Source organism: Lissotriton helveticus, chromosome 11, assembly GCF_964261635.1.
Source record: "Lissotriton helveticus chromosome 11, aLisHel1.1, whole genome shotgun sequence".
NCBI lineage: Eukaryota > Metazoa > Chordata > Amphibia > Caudata > Salamandridae > Lissotriton > Lissotriton helveticus.
The window spans coordinates 1,201,806,681-1,201,827,480 of record NC_136072.1 but is presented as its reverse complement, the minus strand read 5'-3'; positions in this window follow the sequence as shown (position 1 = coordinate 1,201,827,480).

Here is a 20,800-nt window from a genome sequence, read left to right as displayed (position 1 = left end):
TATCAAACATACTAAGAAATGTGCAAATAGTGCTATGAATGCATGAAACAATTATATAGAGTAAGAGTAAAGTAAGTAAGTAGTAAAGTAAGAAAAAGAGTCTGTCATAACACAAATTAAACTCCTAGGGCCTTAGTAGAGTTTTGCTGATGGGAAACCACAGTGATATTCCATCCGCCATATTACAAATGCAACAGGATACAAAGCACTTGGAATATTGTGGACGGGATATCCCAGTGTGTGAGTCAAGTACTTCTATACTTAAATACCTAAGAGCACAGCGAAGAGGGATTTAACTTTCAGTCTTTCACATCATACACATTAACGTTTTTTTCTCTTTTATCAAAACAAATCTATTTATGTTCTACATCACATTTATCCGCCACGCATGTGATGGTGTCCAGGCACAAAACTCTGAATAAGGCTTTTGTTCAAATACAGTGGAGGCAGTCATTACTGTTTCAGAGCATTCAGATAGTAAATTAGGAAAGAAATATTTTATTGTTGTACCTAAACACCTATTTATATTATTAAAAACAAATACATTATTTATAATGTAGCTGCAACTAAAGAAATTGCAAGTGACACAGGCTGATTTTAGAACTGCGGTTTGTCCTTTGGCAGACTCTAAACAATGTTGTGCTTTACACACTTAACTATGTTTAGCTAAATTAAAAACACTTATGCTTATCTCTTTGTCACAATATTATATTTGTTAAAATAATTGCAGAGAAAACAAACCTTTACGATAACCAACCAATGGCAAACCCAATTGATCTGGCTTTCTGAATGCGCTTTGGCCGCAGCTATTGGATTAGCCAATGCTGGATGACGTTACAATATACAAGCATTTCCAAAGCCAATTGCAGTGCCAGCCCACCAGGAAAGTGTATTAGTCATGCTTTCAATATGGCCACCATCTTCTATGAAGCAACTTGGTCTTATTAAATGTGACACTGTGGTGACAGTACCCAGAATTGTGTATTTATACGTTCAAACTGGCCACCATGTTGTGTGACTTAAAGTTGTGTTGTGCCCTGTTGAGAACATCCTGAACGCATGACAGTTAGAAAACTTCACTGACTTCTGGTCACATAAAAAATCCAGACTAAGGTCACTTGTGTAAAATATAGAGCAATTTACAAGCCAGGCCCTGCATTGGTGTCGGCTAGCTTTTAAAGTCATAACCCGGTACACACCTTGAGATCTCAGAGCGCATCTCTTCCTGCAATGCCGCATTTCAGCAGACAAAGAGTGGGAGGTAGAACAATTTCTGCCCTTCCTAAACCTAATCTCTGCTGGAAGGTTGCCATGAGGCAAAGTACCTAACATTCAGAAAAATCCTGGAAGCTTGGCTATTCAAGCATTATTAGTTATGAAAATATTCAAATTCATTAATTATTTCGATTTTTTTTGTAACTGGCAAACTATTTGTTGTTATAAAATGGATAGTAAGTCAGTAAATTATATTCATTATTTAATGGATTACATTAATTTATTTTATTTTACTGTGTTGTGTTTTGAATTTTTTTATTCACTACTTTTCATTTTTTCGTTTTGATTGTTATTGTATTTCTTTTATCACTTCATATTTTTGTGCAGGTTGCTTGGATTGTAGGGGAATAGAGTGTGAGTTATTTTTACTGTAGGTATTTTTATGACTTTTTAATTGATATATAAAGCTTAAAGTAGTATTTTCTTTATATAAGTAAAGCATTTTCAATTATCTTTAAGTACAGTTTGAGAGTTTCTGGGCGTTTATTCAATTTGTTTTAATGAATATGTAATTTGTTAAGCATATTTCAATTGATTTGATTTTTATTAAAATATTTTATACTAATTATTATATTGTTTCAATACTTACCCCACTGTTATTCAGTTTGCAGCAGAATATTAAATCTCACCACTCTGAAGTCCAGCACTTTCCATATTGTTGCTTAGGTTCGAGTGGGAATAGTAAAGCTGAACCCTCCATATTTCATTACTTTCACCAGTGTTGTTTATGTTGGTAGGGAATTGTGAATTTTATAACTCGACCTGCCCTAAATCTAACGTGCTGCCTGCTGTTGCTTGATTTGGAGCAGGAAGTATAAATCTGCACCTCCAAAGCTCGCTTTCACCTCTTTTGGTCAGGTTGGAGTAGGAATAGTAAACGTCACCCCTCCAAAGTCCAACACTTTCATCAGGGTTGATTATGTTGCAGGGGGAATATTGAGTTTGGATTGATCCCCCCAAACTCAGGTGTTTTCTCAGTTCATCGTAAATTGGTGTAAAAATATTATCTACAAAAATATCTAGTTTACACACTTTGGTGCTCGATAAAAGCCTCAGCGCGACATGGAGTCAGAATTGGGACCGACCAACTTGTGATCGGCTGTTCCGACCGCCGGATTATAATGCAACCGAACACTGTTCGACCAGCGTTCCATTGTTCTCAATGGGAGCTTGTTTTCTGCCCGACAACCGGCTATAACACAGGTTCCAATGAGGAAATGGAGTGTTTGTGGAAAACCCTGCACCCTGTCGCAGGCACCCCACGGTGCCTGCCACACAGTGCAGGGTTTTACAGGGAGGTCCCTTAGGTACCCCCTCAGCCATCAACCGTAGGCCGCGGGCTTAGGGGGCAATGCCATGGCCCCCAAATTCACTTTCTGACAGCCTTTCCGTTTCGGACAGGACACGCGGAAAAGCTGTTGGAAATCGGATCATCACCCGAGGGAGGAAACGCAGTCAATAGGGGTGTATGATGTGGTTCCGTCAGACACAAATACTCCGCGAGTCGGTCGGAAGTGATTCGGAATAACCATGCAGTTTATATTTTAACCGCAAACATTGTAATCAGAAGGTTGGAATGTTAACCCACTGAGTCGATCGGAAGGGCTACAATGCCTTCAAGGAGATTCTGACTGTTGGGCTCAGGCTTTTTCCCGACATCATAATGAGCCCTCAAGTATGTAAACTATAACAATATTGTGTAAAAAATATTGTCGAACAGAATATATAAAAAAATAGGTAAGAATATAATTTAAATGAATATCATATTATAAGTAATTTATTTAAAATATTAAATTAGTAATTCAATATAAATACTTTTAATACATTTTATTACAACATTGTTGCTATCTATATCTATATAGATGTATGTATATACTTTACAAAATGTGAAACAATTAAATATGTTTGCAAATACTTCACACTTAAAATATTAACAATAACATAAAACTAAAGTCAACAAACATATATTTAAACGACAATAAAATCTAACATATTTTAAATATTAAAATGGACATGTAAAATATAGCTTTAATTAATATTTTAAACAAAGTATCTAAATGAAAAATAAATATATATATATATTCTTTAAATAATGTAAAAACATATATTTTAACAGTTAAAATCAATTTACATAACTAATATCGACAGTAACTTCAAAATAAAATTAAAACCCAGCAGTGGCCATTATAAACAGAGGGTGGTGGGGCAGGAGGGGTGGCGGGGTGAGAAATACATTATCTAAATTGAAATAATAAAACATACCTTTTGCCGCTGGCCACCTACAGCGTCTCCTTGCAACACCTCTTCTCTTCCTGCCTGCTTGTCCCAGTAGCCCTTTAGACAGACTCCCTGGCCAATATCCGCGCTACAGAGCAGTGCGGGGATTGGTTTGAGCAGACAGGAAAGACGCCCTCCTCAGACCAGGGAGTCTGTGGGGTTTCTCTAGCCCGGCTGCTCAGTGCAGCCATGCTGGAGAACACCTAAAGGTTCATGTGAGTTTTGGTCACCCTGAGACAACCGGACAAAACACATATGCGCACTTAGGGAGTGAAGTGCATGTAGCACTCCTCCCCCCTCTCATGCCTCGGCCCCACCCCTCCCGATACCGCTGGCTCAGAGCCGGCAAGAAGCAAAATAAAACAATGCAAGAACATCTTCACCTGTACATCTGTGTAATTTACCGCTCTGGCAGGTCTGACAAGTCCTAAGTAGGGGTGGGCAGTGAACTCTACTCCGCCAACAAAGTTCATGGCGTTTTCCCAGTCCACGCTCCACTTGGAGCCCGGAGTTTGGCAAAAACTCTGCATTCCGCTCAGCGCGGAGTTCACCCCCCACCCTTAGAGTAAATATGTAGCAAACATCAAAATTCGCTCTTTAATAACACAAATGCCCCTGGGAACAGATGACGGCACTCAACAAGGCGCTCTCTACTAACAGCTTGCTAATCACAGGGCAGCACTACTCTATAATGTTGTCAAACAACCTGACAATCCCTTTAAATGGACTGAAAGCAGAGTCACCTACCATCTCAGGGCGTTTCAATTCTGCTCCGCGGCTGCTCCACTGTTTTCTACATTTCAAAAGCTCACCCCGTCCTTACAGGCACACATCTCACCATTCCAAAAACTCCCTTTTCTAATAACTCGAGGCCTGACTAACGAGGCACCTCTGTTCTATTAACGGAATAATAACTTTATTTACCATAGCAGAAAATAAAAAGGCTGCAGCCTGTTAGAGCAAAACACACAAGATGATGGACGGAATGCTGCACAAGACTGATTTGCATATGGCCATGTCTGAACTGGAGTGGCTTGGTGAGGAAAATAACGATGGATTAAACCCAGATCTGTGACTGGGGGTGAATGTTTTGCAATTGTGCAACATTCCCTGAATCATCTTGTGTGTTTTGCTGTTCACCCTATGTGGGAAGGGTATGCCCAGACGTGGGTCCCATGCTCACTAAGCCACTGGAGTCAAGCTATCCTGGCTGAAGACGGCTGATAGCCAGAAACCGGTCCTAGGATGCTTGATTCCAGTCCAGGAAAGACATGGCTTGGCAGTTCGGGCTGGACTGTTCCCATGAGGCACAGGGTCAAGACTGATTTGCATATGGCCATGTCTGAACTGGGATGGCTAGGTGAGCAAAATAACGATGGATTAAACCCAGATCTGTGACTTGGGGTGAATGTTTTGCCATTGTGCAACATTCAGTCCATCATCTTGTGTGTTTTGCTGTTCACCCTATGTGGGAAGGGTATGCCCAGACAAGGGTCCCTTGCTCACTAAGCCACTGGAGTCAAGCTATCCTGGCTTAAGACGGCTGATAGCCAGAAACCGGTCCTAGGATGCTTGATTCCAGTCCAGGAAAGACATGGCTTGGCAGTTCGGGCTGGACTGTTCCCATGAGGCACAGGGTCAAGACTGATTTGCATATGGCTATATCTGAACTGGGGTGGCTTGGTGAGCAAAATAACGATGGATTAAACCCAGATCTGTGACTGGGGGTGAATGTTTTGCCATTGTGCAACATTCCGTCCATCATCTTGTGTGTTTTGCAGCCTGTTAGAGGGCATCACTTGCACTCATTACTGCACTCCACAGTACCCCTCGCTGCCATCGTGCGACAACATGGCCTCAACATCGTATCCTATGCCAAAGACACCCAGCTCATCCTCTCCCTCACCAAAGACCCCACCACTGCCAAGCTCAACTTCCAGAAAGGAATGCAAGATGTCGCAGTCTGGATGATCAACAGCTGCCTGAAGCCCAACGCCGAGAAGACAGAAGTCCTCGTCCTCGGTACCACCCCTTCTGCATGGGACAGCACCTGGTGGCCGACTGCCCTCGGAAGCCCACCTACCCCCTTAGACCACATCAAGTGTCACGGTTTGCCATGCTGCGCCTACTAACTACAACTCCCAGAAGGCCCTGATGTAGGAGGAGCCTAGGGTTTAAAGGCTTCCGCGATGCAGACGAGAGTTGTACGTGATTCCTTCATTGGAACTGAGTTCTTGGTGTTTCGTGGTTCTTGGTTATTCCTTGCTAAGCGTTCTCGGCTGAGACGCTTGATCTTCGTTTACGGAGGGGGCGGCTGCCTCACTCCGAGCCTGAGAAGGATTTCCCTTTACAAGCAAAAAGGGGGGTTGCTGAACTGTTCCTCATAAAGAGAAAGGGAAAATATATAAAATTGTTAGCTGGCGTGACCAGAGGTGTTGATGTGGCACCTCAGGGCATCCATTTTGTTGGACGTGTTTGCCTCACACACCCAGAAGGGTGTCATGCTTCATCATCGGCGTTTGCTCCTCGTCGGGGAGGCGGTGCAATCCCCGACGGGCTCACCTCAAAGAGGGGCTCTTTCGCGGAGATCTTTTTGTCCAACAGCCTTATGGTGAAGTGGGGGTGTGTGGGCAAGGTGGTATAGTGCTTATGATAGGGCAGTTAAAATGTAGCAAGGGGTACCGGAATTAACTTTATTCCGGGGGTCCCCTGGCTGCAATTAAAAGGTGGGGCTAGCTCGCTAGGTGTCAACAGGCTAATTCAAGTGATCCTAGGGGAGACTAGAAGTGGAAGTGGTCGACATGTTTCTCGCAGAGGGGATAATCACCCGCGATTCATCAGGACCTTTACAAAAAGTGAGAAAAGGGGAAAACTTAAAAACAATCACTACATGCTAGTGTCATGTGTTGTGTGTGTTACCTCAGTGGAAATTCTCCTATGCCTATGTATAGAGAGAAGAGATAAGAACACAATGGTTAAGACATAATTTTCATTAAACCAAAAGCACAAAGGTCACGTTTTTGCCAGATGATGAAGCATGACACCCTTCTGGGTGTGTGAGGCAAACACGTCCAACAAAATGGATGCCCTGAGGTGCCACATCAACACCTCTGGTCACGCCAGCTAACAATTTTATATATTTTCCCTTTCTCTTTATGAGGAACAGTTCAGCAACCCCCCTTTTTGCTTGTACAGTTCTAGACACGGACACAAGCTGTTACTGGACCTCCCACCCTTCTGTGTGGTTAATAGTGTCCGCTTGATCGATTGATCACTTACCCTACCTCCCTTTCTGTTGATAAAAAGGATTTCCCTTTGTAACCGCCTGCGGCTGCGGCGGTCTCTGCCTGCGAGCGTTCTCGGCTGAGACGCTTGATCTTCGTTTACGGAGGGGGCGGCTGCCTCACTCCGAGCCTGAGAAGGATTTCCCTTTGTAACCGCATGCGGCTGCGGCGGTCTCTGCCTGCGAGCGTTCTCGGCTGAGACGCTTGATCTTCGTTTACGGAGGGGGCGGCTGCCTCACTCCGAGCCTGAGAAGGATTTCCCTTTGTTACCGCCTGCGGCTGCGGCGGTCTCTGCCTGTAAGCGTTCTCGGCTGAGACGCTTGACTTTTGTTCACGGAGGGGGCGGCTGCCTCTCTCCGAGCCTGAGAAGGATTTCCATCGGTTACCGCCTGCGGCTGCGGCGGTCTCTGCCTGCTAGCGTTCTCGGCTGAGACGCTGAATCACCGTTCACAGAGTAGGCGGCTGCATCATTTTCCATGCTCCTTCTGCAAGATAAGTGACTTACTTCTTCTGTGCTTGCTGAATTATTTTTGTACTTGAACAAAGAACGCTATTTTCTGAACTTTGCTTGGGATGGATATATATCTTCACTGAATTCTAGTTTTGGAGTTTGGATCTTTTCAGTCTCTTGCTGGTTTAACAGACTTCCTTGGTTTCCATTTTTGACTGTGGAATTTTTTTGTTGCTTCTTACTCTTTAATATACCGGTTACTGGAGAAGGGCTTTATCTTGGTTGCGAAAGGGAAGTGGGACTGGTATGTATGGTGCATTATAGGGAATTCAAGAGCTCTATCTAGTGTATGCAAGGAATAATTCTGTTTGCTTCTTTCAGACTGCTAGGTGTAAGATTAGAGACGTATCTACTACATACACCCAAGAGAAGGGTTGCATCCAGTGGAGTAACTGGGGTAGGTGTTCTACTAGTGAGAATTTAATGAGAGTAGTCAGAGATATTTGCTATAACATTGTGTTTTGTTTTTTCTCGTTTCAGTGGTCCCTTCCGTTCCAGCCCCTTCCCTTACCTTTCCCTCGCTTGATTACCTAGAGGCTCTGTATAGTATATTCAGTCAGAGTTTCGGGGAATCAGGAGGTGGACCCCTTTGAGCATCGCCCTGATCCTGTGGAGGCCGATCGTGACACCAAGAACCTCGGCATCGTACTCAACTCATCATTCACCATGAACTGACAGGTCAATGCTGTCACCTCTAGCTGCTTCAACGCCCTCTGCATCCTCCGCAAGCCCTTCAAGTGGATCCCCCTGAGTCAAGGAAGACAGTCACCCACGCACTCATCACCAGCAGACTGGACTATGGAAACGCTCTCTATGCGGGCATCAACAAGTAAGCAAACTCCAGACAATACAGAACACTGCCGCCAGACTCTTCCTCGTTATCCCCCACACAAACACAACAGTCAACACCTACAAAGTCGACACTGGCTCCCCATGGAGAAAAGAGTCACTTTCAAAATCCTCACTCACACCTACAAATGCCTTCACAACAACGGACCCAAATACCTCAACGACAGAATCAACTTCCATGTACCCAAAATAAACCTCCGATCTTCCAACGTCGCACTGGCCGAAACCCCGCGCATCCACAGAGCCAGAGCAGGCGGAAGATCCTTCTCTCATATTGCAGCAAAGACCTGGAATGAGCTACCGGCAGACTTCAGACGCGCCCCCTCCCTGACCAACTTCAGGTAGACCCTCAAGACCTGGCTCTTTGGCTAAACAGATCTGGGGACCCCCCTCAGCACCTTGAGATCCTCATGGGTGAGTAGCGCGCTTACAATTCCCTGATTGATTGATTGAGTACTATCTTCAGCTGCGAGCAGGTTTTTCCAAGTGGCAGAAGTTACGTTCTCTTTCAAAACTCCACTATCACCTGCTAAATGCAATGTGCTGGAAAGACATGGAAGGGTTTGGGTGTCAAAGTTTTTCAGGCTACTTCCTATGGAAGGAAAAACTATTCAGTTTTAAGCTTCTCGTATGATATAAAAGTGTAATATTTATGTGCTTGGTTTTGTGAATTTAATTCAGTTCTGGCTCTTCGTTTCCTACATTTTATGATTGTCAGATATAGAACCAGATTAAAGTAGCTTTTACAGATTGACTCAGTTAAACGTTTACACAACAACTCAATCCTAACATGGCATCCATCTTTTCGGTCGCGCCTTTGTTTTGCGGCTGTAGTTTTAAAATCTCGAGTGCCCAGCTATATTAGAGACACCACCTACTCGGGCTCTTATTGATGCAAGATCTCACAGTGAGACCTCCTCTCTCTTGGGCTTGCCAGGCAGAGATTGCTGTGCAGGCTGTGTGTGCTGTCTGTGGACTAAGGAGGAGTATCAGACAGATAGTGACTGCTGAGAAGGAGAACCCTGTGCTGACATGGGAAAGAGAGCTCTGCCCTCCTCACTCTGGGTGGCTGGTGACACCACTGCCTATGCTGATCCAGCAAGACACGGGGGCTGTCCAATCAATCAATCAATCAGAGTACTTGTAAAGCGCGCTACTTACCCTTGAGGATCTCAAGGCGCTGAGCGGAGGGGGTGCCGCTACTGCTGGAAGAGCCAGGTCTTTAGGAGTCTTATGAAGGCGAGTAGGTCTTGGGTCTGCCGTAGATGGGTGGGGAGGGTGTTCCAGGTCTTGGCGGCGAGGTAGGAGAAGGATCTGCCGCCAGAGGTTGTTCGTTGGATGTGGGGTGTAAATGGCGAGTGCTGGGAAGTGCTGTCAGTGCAACTAAAGGTAAACACACTCATTTGAGGGGTGGAGCATACTCCTGTCTTTACGCAAAGTGTGGCATTTATTTGTTTTTTAGTCTGTGTGCATCTATTTAGTTTCCTTCTTTATCCTCAAGATTGTACCCTGGCTAATGTCCAAATCTATATAAAGATTCAGTCTACTTATATAAATTGGTGTTGGATTTCTTGAGTGTTATGTTGATTTCTTCTTCAATTGTTTTGGTGCTGTTTAAATGCTTTGCACTAGTTCCTCTGTGCCAGCCTTACTAGTCAGTGCTAGAGCTACCCCAGATTGAGCTGAGGGTTGACAGATGAAAACTACTGGTCCAAAGGGATTGGTAAGTGTATTACCTAGTGAGCTTGCACAACCACACCATGTAATACATTCCATTTCCTCACAACAATACATAGCGTTTGAGTGCCTAACTCCATAAAATGATTAAAACATAGTTAAAATAAATTATATATATATTATACATTTTTTTAAAGTAAATTATTAATACAAAATAAATGATCTTCCCCAAACAGTCCCTCGGCCAGCTAAAACAGTGACTCGGCCAATTGAAATGGTCCCTCCAGGCCTGTATGTCAGACAGTAAAGTTCCTCCATGTCTCAGCTTCCAATCCTGCTCTGAAAGTCCCCTCAAGCATTAGTGACACACACACTGGATACCAGGTTCATACTGAGGTACCTGAGGATCCTTCTGAAAGCAGATCTGGGCATGAGAGCTGTCGGTCAGTGGTCCCACTGTGGCCCACTGAGCACCTGGTCAGCAGGGGACAGTGAATACAGATGATGGCATGCGACTCTGGAGCACCTCACTGAACATCAGCACAGCAGGAAACTGTTTGCCTCATGTTAATGACAGACATTGATTTTGCATTTTATGCAGTTTTCGCATTACATTCCCATGCTAGCAGAAAGCACGCTTTACGCATACTAACAATGTCCATCACTGTTCAGTAATAATAGTATAAATCAGTCTTCGCGACGGTCCAGCACACAAATACTGATTAACCAGACTGGTTCCACACGTGTAATGCAGTGAAATGTACGCCTACTAGTCGTTGGACATAAACTGTTTTAGGCCCTGTGTTTGGAACTGAGTCTGTAGTTTATTTACTAAACAAAGAGTATCTGCTTGTTGATTTTAGTCTTAGGTATCAGGAGATAGCTACAAGCCCAAAATCTAATGATCCATCAAGGTATTTGTCTAAGAGACAACCCTAGATAGAATGGGTAAAGAAGAGGCCAGTGAACCCAAAGTGGTGAATTAGGGGTCACCTCTTTTTGAAGAACATGGCCTTACAGAGCAGGAGCCGGGCTGACCTGATAGGGTCTAGCACCGGCAGCAAAGACCCTGACACCATAAAAGCTCTGATTGGTCATTGCTGTAAGAGCCCAAATCACTTACTGACTTCAGAGCATCCCCAGTGTGCACACCTGGGTTGTGTCATGCACAAGTCACACTGTCTATGCTTATTAGCTGTGCCAGGTGCAAACAAGGACAGTGCGCGCTATTACAGATACTGTGCTGCCCCCAGGGCAGCTGAGAGCTCCCTCCTGCCCTGGGAACACTGCATTAGTGAAAGACAGAGCGGTTGTTTGAAATGGCGGGGGCAACCCAACCAGCTTTACAAAAGGGGGAGAGGACTCATGGAACCTCTTTTCCCCCTTTCAAGGGGCGCCATCAAAGGGCGCACTGAATGTGAGCGGTTTCTTTGTGGCGCACTGTCAGCGTGCCTCCTGAAGATCTTTTCCCCCTTTTAAGGTGCGCCATCAAAGGGCGCACTGAATGTGAGCGGTTTCTTTGTGGTGCACTCTCAGCGTCCCTCCTGAAGCTCTTTTCCCCCTTTCAAGGTGCGCCATCAAAGGGCGCACTGAATGTGAGCGGTTTCTTTGTGGCGCACTGTCAGCAAGCCTCCTGAAGCTCTTTTCCCCCTTTCAAGGGGCGCCAAAGGGCGCACTGAATGTGAGCGGTTTCTTTGTGGCGCACTGTCAGCGTGCCGCCTGAAGATCTTTTCCCTCTTTCAAGGGACGCCATCAAAGGGCGCACTGAATGTGAGCGGTTTCTTTGTGGCGCACTGTCAGCGTGCCTCCTGAAGATCTTTTCCCCCTTTCAAGTGCGCCATCAAAGGGCGCACTGAATGTGAGTGGTTTCTTTGTGACGCACTGTCAGCGTGCCTCCTGAAGCTCTTTTCCCCCTTTCAAGGTGCGCCATCAAAGGGCGCACTGAATGTGAGCGGTTTCTTTGTGGCGCACTGTCAGCGTGCCTCCTGAAGATCTTTTCCCCCTTTCAAGGTGCGCCATCAAAGGGCGCACTGAATGTGAGCGGTTTCTTTGTGGCGCACTGTCAGCGTGCCTCCTGAAGATCTTTTCCCCCTTTCAAGGTGCGCCATCAAAGGGCGCACTGAATGTGAGCGGTTTCTTTGTGGCACACTGTCAGCGTGCCTCCTGAAGCTCTTTTCCCCCTTTCAAGGTGCGCCATCAAAGGGCGCACTGAATGTGAGCGGTTTCTTTGTGGCGCACTGTCAGCGTGCCTCCTGAAGATCTTTTCCCCCTTTCAAGGTGCGCCATCAAAGGGCGCACTGAATGTGAGCGGTTTCTTTGTGGCGCACTGTCAGCGTGCCTCCTGAAGATCTTTTCCCCCTTTCAAGGTGCGCCATCAAAGGGCGCACTGAATGTGAGCGGTTTCTTTGTGGCGCACTGTCAGCGTGCCTCCTGAAGCTCTTTTTCCCCTTTCAAGGTGCGCCATCAAAGGGCGCTCTGAATGTGAGCGGTTTCTTTGTGGCGCACTGTCAGCTTGCCTCCTGAAGCTCTTTTCCCCTTTTCAAGGAACGCCATCAAATGACGTACTGAATGTGAGCAGTTTCTTTGTGGCGCACTGTCAGCGTGCCGCCTGAAGATCTTTTCCCTCTTTCAAGGGACGCCATCAAAGGGCGCACTGAATATGAGCGGTTTCTTTGTGGCGCACTGTCAGCGTGCCTCCTGAACTTCTTTTGCCTCTGGGCGCACATCAGTTATTCGGTGCTGGAGCAGAGGCTGAGTGTTACCCTCTTGACCTCAGGGTAACAGCTTCCAGCTTCTTTCAAATCTTTTCCTATTCATTTGAGGACTGATAGCCGGTCCCCTTACTAGGAACTCGTAAACTGAAATTAAACCAACCTGCCCTGTGTGAAGTACCTGCAAATCTTATGCCAAAATTAAAACAAGTATGCATTTGAGCAGCCTAGCACCAGAACTAGAAATTCCTACTGTGGACTGTAAGCAACTGGCCATGTGTGAAGCCGGAGCTGCGACTTGGAACTCATATACAGAATAAACTGTACTTGCCCTATGTGAAGAACAGTTTTAGTTTGGGGAAATCTTATACTGCAAAAATACTAATAGACATATGTGAAGCTGGTTGCCAGTACTATGAACTCTTATACTGAAATGAAAACTTCCTGCTCTCTCTGAAGCCCAGTACCTGTACTATGAACTCTTATACTGAAATGAAACCCACCTGCCCTGTGTGAAGCCAGATATCAGTAGTATGAACTCTTTTTTTTTATAACCATATTTTATTGGCATGTAAACAGTATCGACATACACATTCATTCAGAGGCTCGAATCTAGCGTCCGGTGTACATAACGTGCCATTGGCATTCTTTGGTGTATTTTCGCCAACATTCCCACAGAAACAAAACTAACCCCCCTCCCCCCTTGAGTTGCGCTTTAGTAAACAGGCGGTGGTGTCTACATGCTACCGGGTTCTCGTGCGCCAGTCTCCCAGAGACCGTGCATTAAAATGTTCTACCTTCTGACTGTTTTAGGCTGATTGTCCCTCTTGTCCATCTTCTTGTTCTGGCTCTGCCACCCTCGGAGTGCCCGCCCCACTAATGTTGTCCTGCTCATTCGCCACCAGTTCACATACTAGGCTTTCCCAGGCTCTGTCCCTCTCCATCTTGCCTGTTGCCCGGCTGGCCTCCCGGAGTAGCAATCTGCCTTCCGCTCCTGCCCACCTCTTGAGCTCTTTTTTCCATGTGGTGATCCGCGGCCCTCCCGGAGCTTTTCAGGTCCTGTCTATCTCCCTCTTGGCCAAGACATAGCCAAGGTCCTGATACTTTCCTGTCACTTTATTTTTGGCTGTATGGGGAAATCGAACCACCCTAAGAGGAAGTGCACTGTGGTCTGTGGAAGCTCTTTATCAACAAGGTCGCCTATCACCTGCCGTATTTCCCCCCAAAAGGCTTGCAATAGTGGGCAATTCCAGAACATATGGAGTATGTGTGCCTCCCTTTCCCCACCTCTCGGGCAAGATGCCGACTCTGCACCAAAATGCCTCCTAATGGGGGCCGGTGTTAGATATGCTCTGTGCAGCACGTAGTAGTTAATTAAATTAAATTGCACATTCCTAGATGCTTTTGCTGTATGTTCTAGGATTTTATCCCACTCTCTCTCTGGTATCTGTTTACCAAGGTCTTCTTCTCACTGTAATCATAAGCGCTGCAACGGCTTTTGCATATCCCTCTGTATTACCTTATAGAGGCAGAACACCGTCTTAATTCTTCCTGCTGACAGAGCAACATACCTGCATCCCGCCCAGTGCTCGCAGCTCCGCACCCCCACCCTTCCAATGCATCCTAATCCTGCGCGTTAGGGCCCTCTGCTTCAGAAAGTGTCCCCCCGGCAAGTCATACGCAGTTTGCAGGTCTTCAAATGGAAGTAGAGTAGAATCTCGGTATAGCTCTCCCACCTCTCTTAGTCCTGCCTCAACCCAGTCCTCCAGCCCTGCCCAGTGTTCAACCTGCGGAAGACAGCATAGCATCGTGATAGGTATGTCAGGGGAATAGGAAGTCGCAGCTCCCACCTTCCTCAAGTATCTGGTCCAGCAGTGCACCACCACCCCAGTTGCAGTTGTGTCCTCGGACGTATTCCGACGCACTTGCAGAAGGATTTCCACCAGAGTCGCAGTGTCTGGTGCAGTTGGGCATTGTTCCCTGTCTGGGTTACGATCCACTGCCAACCATTGGATCAGCCAGTATAGTTGTGCAGCTAAATAGTAACTCTAGCAGTCAGGTGTCGAAAACAGATACCTGAACTTGCGCCTTCACGGGAGCAGTAGTGCTGAGGTGGACTGTATGATGCTGATTTCCCAACTCCCCACCTCCAATGCGTGCCAGAAGGACTATCTGCTCGCAGTGGGGAGGGGGAAAGGGGAATGGGAAGATAGAGAGACTGCCACAGAGGTGCCCAGACTGGAGCTCTTCAATTCTGGTCTCCTAGCACCTGTAATTGCAAACACAATTATATGTATACTATATCTACTTAAGAATAGGTTAAATTCTAAACTGAATACTTTCAATCTTTCTTATACCTGTTTACTCTGTGAGCTTGCTTCTCTCTTTTATTTTATTGTGTTAGTATTTTTAAATAGCTTGTCCTCAGCCACACTGGAATGGAATGGAATGGGGATTTGTAGAGCGCGGTGGCTACCGAGGGGCGTCCCAGCGCTGTGAAGAGATTGAGTTGGACCAGAAGGCTGAAATGAGTGGAGCTGAGTGAGGATTTAAACCGGGGTTTTGCTGAAAAGCCAAGTTTTGAGAAGTTTACGGAAGGTGAGTAGATTGGGTTCTGATCTTATTGGGAGGGAAAGAGAGTTCCACATCTTGGCCAGGTTGTAAGAGAACGAGCGGCCTCCACACCTGGCCCTTCTGATGCGTAGAACTAAGGCGAGGTGGGAGGTCGCGGATCTGAGGAGACGGGAAGGCTGATAGGCTTTCACCAAGGGGGAATTGATGGAGGGACCTGTTCCCCAATAAGAGCGGTGTGCAATGCACATACTCTTGAATTCGATTCTGGATCTCACCGGGAGCCAGTGGAGGTCCCTCAATCTGGCTCTGACTGAGGTTCGGCGAGGAATATTCAGGAGGATTCTTGCTGCGCAATTTTGAATAACCTGGAGTTTATTGAGTATGGACTGCGGGGCCCCAAGATATAGGGCGTTTCCACAGTCCAGGCGGGAGAGGATTAGTCCTTGAACCATAATCCGTCTTGAGTGGAACGGAAGGAGAGGGAGAATCTTACGAAGTAGTCTCATCAGTCCGAAACAGGTGGCAGCGAGCTTGGTGGCTTGATGGTTAAAGGTGAGATTTTTATCGAGCCAGATCCCTAGACTCTTTATTTGCTCCTTGGGTTGCGGGGGACTTTCTAAACAAAGGGGCCAGATAGAGTCAATGGATTTCGGGATGTTATTACCAAGGAGCATTACCTGTTTTGTCCCCGTTGAGCTTTAGACAGGAGCCAGACATCCAAGCGACGACAGCTTCCAGGCATTTGTGTAAGCTGTGATGTGAGTTGAGGGGGGGATCCAGTGCTACCACTAGCTGCGTGTCGTCCGCATAGGTGACAATCTTCACACCGAAGGGGCGGACGACATCAGCTAGAGGACAGAGGTAGACATTAAAAAGGGTAGGGCTCAGGGCAGAGCCCTGAGACACTCCACAGTTGAGATGTATACTGGAAGAGGTGAAGTCCCTCTCAAAGATTTGGAAGGATCTGTCTGTGAGAAAGGACCTCATCCAGTTGAGTGCTGTGCCTGACACTCCTATTTTGTTGAGGCGATGTAGTAGGGTATTATGGTTAACAGTGTTGAAGGCGGCACTCAGGTCAAGTAGGACGATGGCCGCGGACCCGCCATCGTCCATGATCCTTCTTGCCTCCTCCGTCACTGCAATCAGTGCAGTCTCTGTTCCATGACGAGGCCTGAAGCCGGTCTGGGAAAGATCCAGTGTGTTATTGGCTTCCAGGAAGTCAGTAAGAATGGATTTAACGTGCTTCTCAAGAATTTTACAGAGCCATGGCAAGAGTGAAATAGGTCGATAATTAGCGGGGTTAGATTGATCAAGACTGGGTTTTTTTAATAGAGCTTTGACCATTGCTCTTTTCCATAGAGGTGGGACAGTGCCAGTGAGGAGGGAGGAGTTGAGCAGGTCTTTGATGGTAGGCGAGATCTGATGGGTTATCTGGGTGAGAGCACTAGGGGGAGCTGGGTCGATAGGTGATCCAGATTTAACCTGTCCCATGAGTTTTTCTAGGTTAATAAGTTCTAATGGAGGGAAGCTATTGAGAACATTGGGAGGGACTGTCGCGCGGTCTATGTTAGCAGAATCTGTGGACAAGGTGACGGGATGGGGAAAGGAAGAATTGATGGTTTCTATCTTCTGGTGGAAGAACTCTGCTATTTCCTCACAGTGGGTCTGGGTGTTGTTATGGTCTTTTGGGGCCTCAGGAAGTTGCGAGAGGGATTTGGCTATCCGGTAAATCTCCTTAGGTTTGGATGCTGCCTGCTCGATCTTATATTCAAAATATTTAGCCTGAGCTAGATGGATGTCTGGGATGTATGACGTTACTCCGCATACCGTTACAACTACCTACCATTACAACGCGACCATTACAACGCATACCATTACAACGCATAGCGCTTTGGGGTGCTGGATAGTGGTAAGTATAATTTACTATTCTAACTCCAGTCCCCGTGGACCCTAGGGAAGGTGTTGGATAGTAAATTATACCATTCCCTATCCTATAGCGCCCCCCAGCGCAATGCGTTGTAATGGTATGCGTTATAAAAGTCGCGTTGTAATGGTAGTGCGGAGTAACGAATGCGTTGTAACAGGTGCATACCGGATGTCTGTTTTATAGTTTTTAATTGCTGTTCTGTAGCTCGTTTTGTCTGCTGGAAGGTAGTTGAGGCGCCATTTCCTTTCAAGTCATTTACAGACGCGTTTGGCCTCTCGTAGATCAGTCGTATACCACGGAGCTGTGGGATTGCCCCGCTTGGGATGGGAACTTTTTAGTGGTAGTACTAGATCTAAGGAGCTGGTGATCCATCTATTATAGTTCTCGTTATCTATAGTGGGAATGGATGTATTGGTGGGTTTGGTACGTTGTAGGAGATCCTGCCACTCAGATAAAGGGATTTTAGACCAATTACGCGACCGTTGAAGCGTCGGGGGTTTAGGAGGGAGGTGATGAGGCAGGTCCAAGTGAATGGGATAAGGAAATGGTCTGACCAGGGAAGGGGGGAAGGGTTTCTAACGTAAAGGTTTTGGCAATTACTGAAAATGGGGTCTAGGAGATGTCCTTTTAAGTGGGTGGGCCCATGTACACGTTGCTTTAATTCGAGGGCAGTTAGGCTAGAGGATAGTTCTCTGGCTGTGGAGTCATTTGGGTCGTCCAGGTGGATGTTAAGGTCACCCAGGATTGTAAAATTTGCAGAGCTGACTGCAAGACTTGCCGCTATCGAGGAGAGATCAGGGAGGAACTGCCCTTATGATCCTGGCGGACGGTATATAAGCATACCCGAAAAGGTATGTGTGGCGCTGAATTTTATTAAAAAAGGAAGGCATTCGCAGTCTGGAAAATGTACGGGGGTGCTTGTGACGACGTAATCTGATTTGTAAATTACTGCTAGACCACCGCCAATGCCTGTTTTGCGGTCAAGGCGGAGTATTTGGTAGCCAGGTGGGAGGGCTTGTACCAAGTCAGGTTCAGAGTGTTCCTGTAACATGTCTCTGTGATGAAAGGACGTCTGGGCTTGTCTCCTCTAACAGTAGGGAGATTTCCGTAGAGTTTTTGGGGAGTGAGCGGCAGTTTAACAGAAGCATGGAGAATGATGTGGGTTTTTTTACAACATGGGAAGAAAAATGAAATCCACACTGGTTACAGGCGGAGTGTTGAATGGAGAGGTCCCATGTGTGTAAGCATGGTGACGCAGCTATCTGGTTTAATTGGTGCAGGAAAAGCGAGTGGTAGGTGATGGTCTGACATGTTAGCTGATCAGGGGGGGGTGGCCTCTGGCCCTGGTCAGTCGCGGACGGGCGCAGACGGGCTTACCTTTGGCGCGCCTTTGGCGCTCAAACGTCGCGCCCGCTGCGCGACCGGAATATGCACATGATTTATACTGCTCCAAGTTTAGAGGACCGTGGGAGCGTGGCCTCGAAAAGGGGCGTGGCCTTCGCTCTAGGCAAGATGGCGCCGAACGAGTGTTTTGGGAATGAAAGCGGCGCGTCAGCGCTAGCTCCGCTGCGTCAGACCACTTGTTCCCAAGAATGGTGAGTGATTTAAAAATACACAAGAGAATAGTGACAATCAATTTTTATAAAAGGTGCCTCGCTCCCGGAGCACAACACTTTGCCACTAACTAATTCCTCTTCTCTTCTTGCTCTAGGTGAAGGAGGTGGTACTGCGCCAGTTTAAGTTGAATATATTTGTATTTGCTTGAAGTCTTCAGGTAAAGCGCAGCAATGTAAGTGAAGCGTGGTTAAAAAGTGACTAAATAATCTGAGTCAATGGCGCAAGTAGTTACAATGACTGGAAACAACTTATACTGTGCTACAGTTCGTAAGGAGAATCTGTCTCATAAGTACGTGGAAATATAGGGCCTGATTAGGATGACGGGCGGACTTTGCCCGCCCGTCATCCCATCGCAAATCGGTACCGCCCGCCATAAGGGCAGGGGTCCCGGGGGTGCTATTAGGATGTGCCCGCCACAGTGGCGGGCACATCCTAATAGCACCGCCCGCCACAATGCTGAAAATGCACTTTCACATTGTCATTTACAAAGCGGCAGGCACCGCGCGGTACCTGCCGCTTTGTAAATGACAATGATGGGGGGTACCACAGGTACCCCCCATGTGCACCCCCCACCTGTACTTCACTCTGGAAGCCCGCACGGGGCCCCCAGAGTGAAGAACGCATGCCTTTCCGTGGCGGCATCGCCGCCGCGGAAAGGCACTGAAAACCAGACATCATAATATGGCTGGCGGTGTCTGTTAGACACCGCCACCATATTATTCCTTTTCCGCCCCGGCCGCAAGGCGAGGTGGGCGGAAAAGCGGCGGACGGTCTTTCCATCCGCTGTGGTCCCCCCCGCCATCCTAATATGGCAGGGGGGAAATCTGGTTATGGTATCGGGCGGATTGCCTCCGCCAGGCTGGCTGATGCAATCCGCCTGATATCATAATGGACCTCATAGTCTCTTGTCTCACTCTTGAGGAATTCAGGTCTAATGAATTACTCACTTCAAGCCGAGTTGAATTCACAAAGTCCTTAAGCTGTTTAACTTTCCAATATTTTCGAATTTGGTTCCTAACCAAATTGTGACAAAACTGCAGTGAAGAACAGCTGACAGAGCCCCAAGAACGAGGCACTCTCGCCCTCCAAGAAATTCCTGATTCTTCCCTTGAGAGCAGCCACAGGAAAACCGCTACCAATACCTCTGAAGATTCAGAAGATTACCTGAACTCTGGAAATGCGAGCGGAAATAAATCTCGCAAATATTCTTGACTGGAACTGAAGCGCTGTTCGGAAAAACGCAACTTCCCTCGAACAAAAGACGGTTGAAGTGAAACGCGCCACAGGTGCGCAAGCATGATAGCCGGCAGCTCCAGGAAAAATAAGCAGAAAGACTAGAACGCTAACTCGTGTGCATAGTAAATCGCCATCTTGAAGTTGCCGCTAATGAGAGTCTTTGCCATTCAAGCAGCAGAATGAAAATTTCTGGCCACCAACTGACTCCACCCTAATGGACCTAGTCGGGCACCCAAACTCTACTTGAATAGATAAACAGGTAAAAAAAGTTTTAGGTTATAGTAAGGCTGCTCAGACCTGACATCAGGCACCACCAGCCCACCCTCCGCTGTGGGTCATCGCTGGGAGGACAACGCCACTCTCCTTCTTCCGGCACCCAAAATAAATGACGTGGCCATTGAGTCGAGCTCTTTGAACATCGCTCGCGGGATCCACACTGGGAGAGTCCAGAAGTAGCATAGTTGGCGTGGTAATGTTACCATTTTCAGGACTGCTACCCTCCCAGCCATGGACAGCGGAAGCGTTCTCCAGAAGTCCATCGCTATTTTCGCTTACCTCACCACCTTACTCACATTGCCTTCCAATAAGTCTATCACTCTGTGATATATTTTTACTCCAAGGTACTGTAGGCAGATAGTTTCCCACCTCAAGTGTTCCAGAACTAGACTCAGGGGGTATAAGGCGCCATTGGGTATAAGCTGGATTTTTGCCAATTGACCTGAAGGCCAGATACAGTACCAAATCGAACCAGCATGTTGCAGTTCGCCTGCTTCGTCACATAAAAATATCAAGAGGTCATCTGCATAGAATGCTATAAAATATTTCCCTGTCACCATCTCCAGGCCCCTATAGTCCTGGCCGC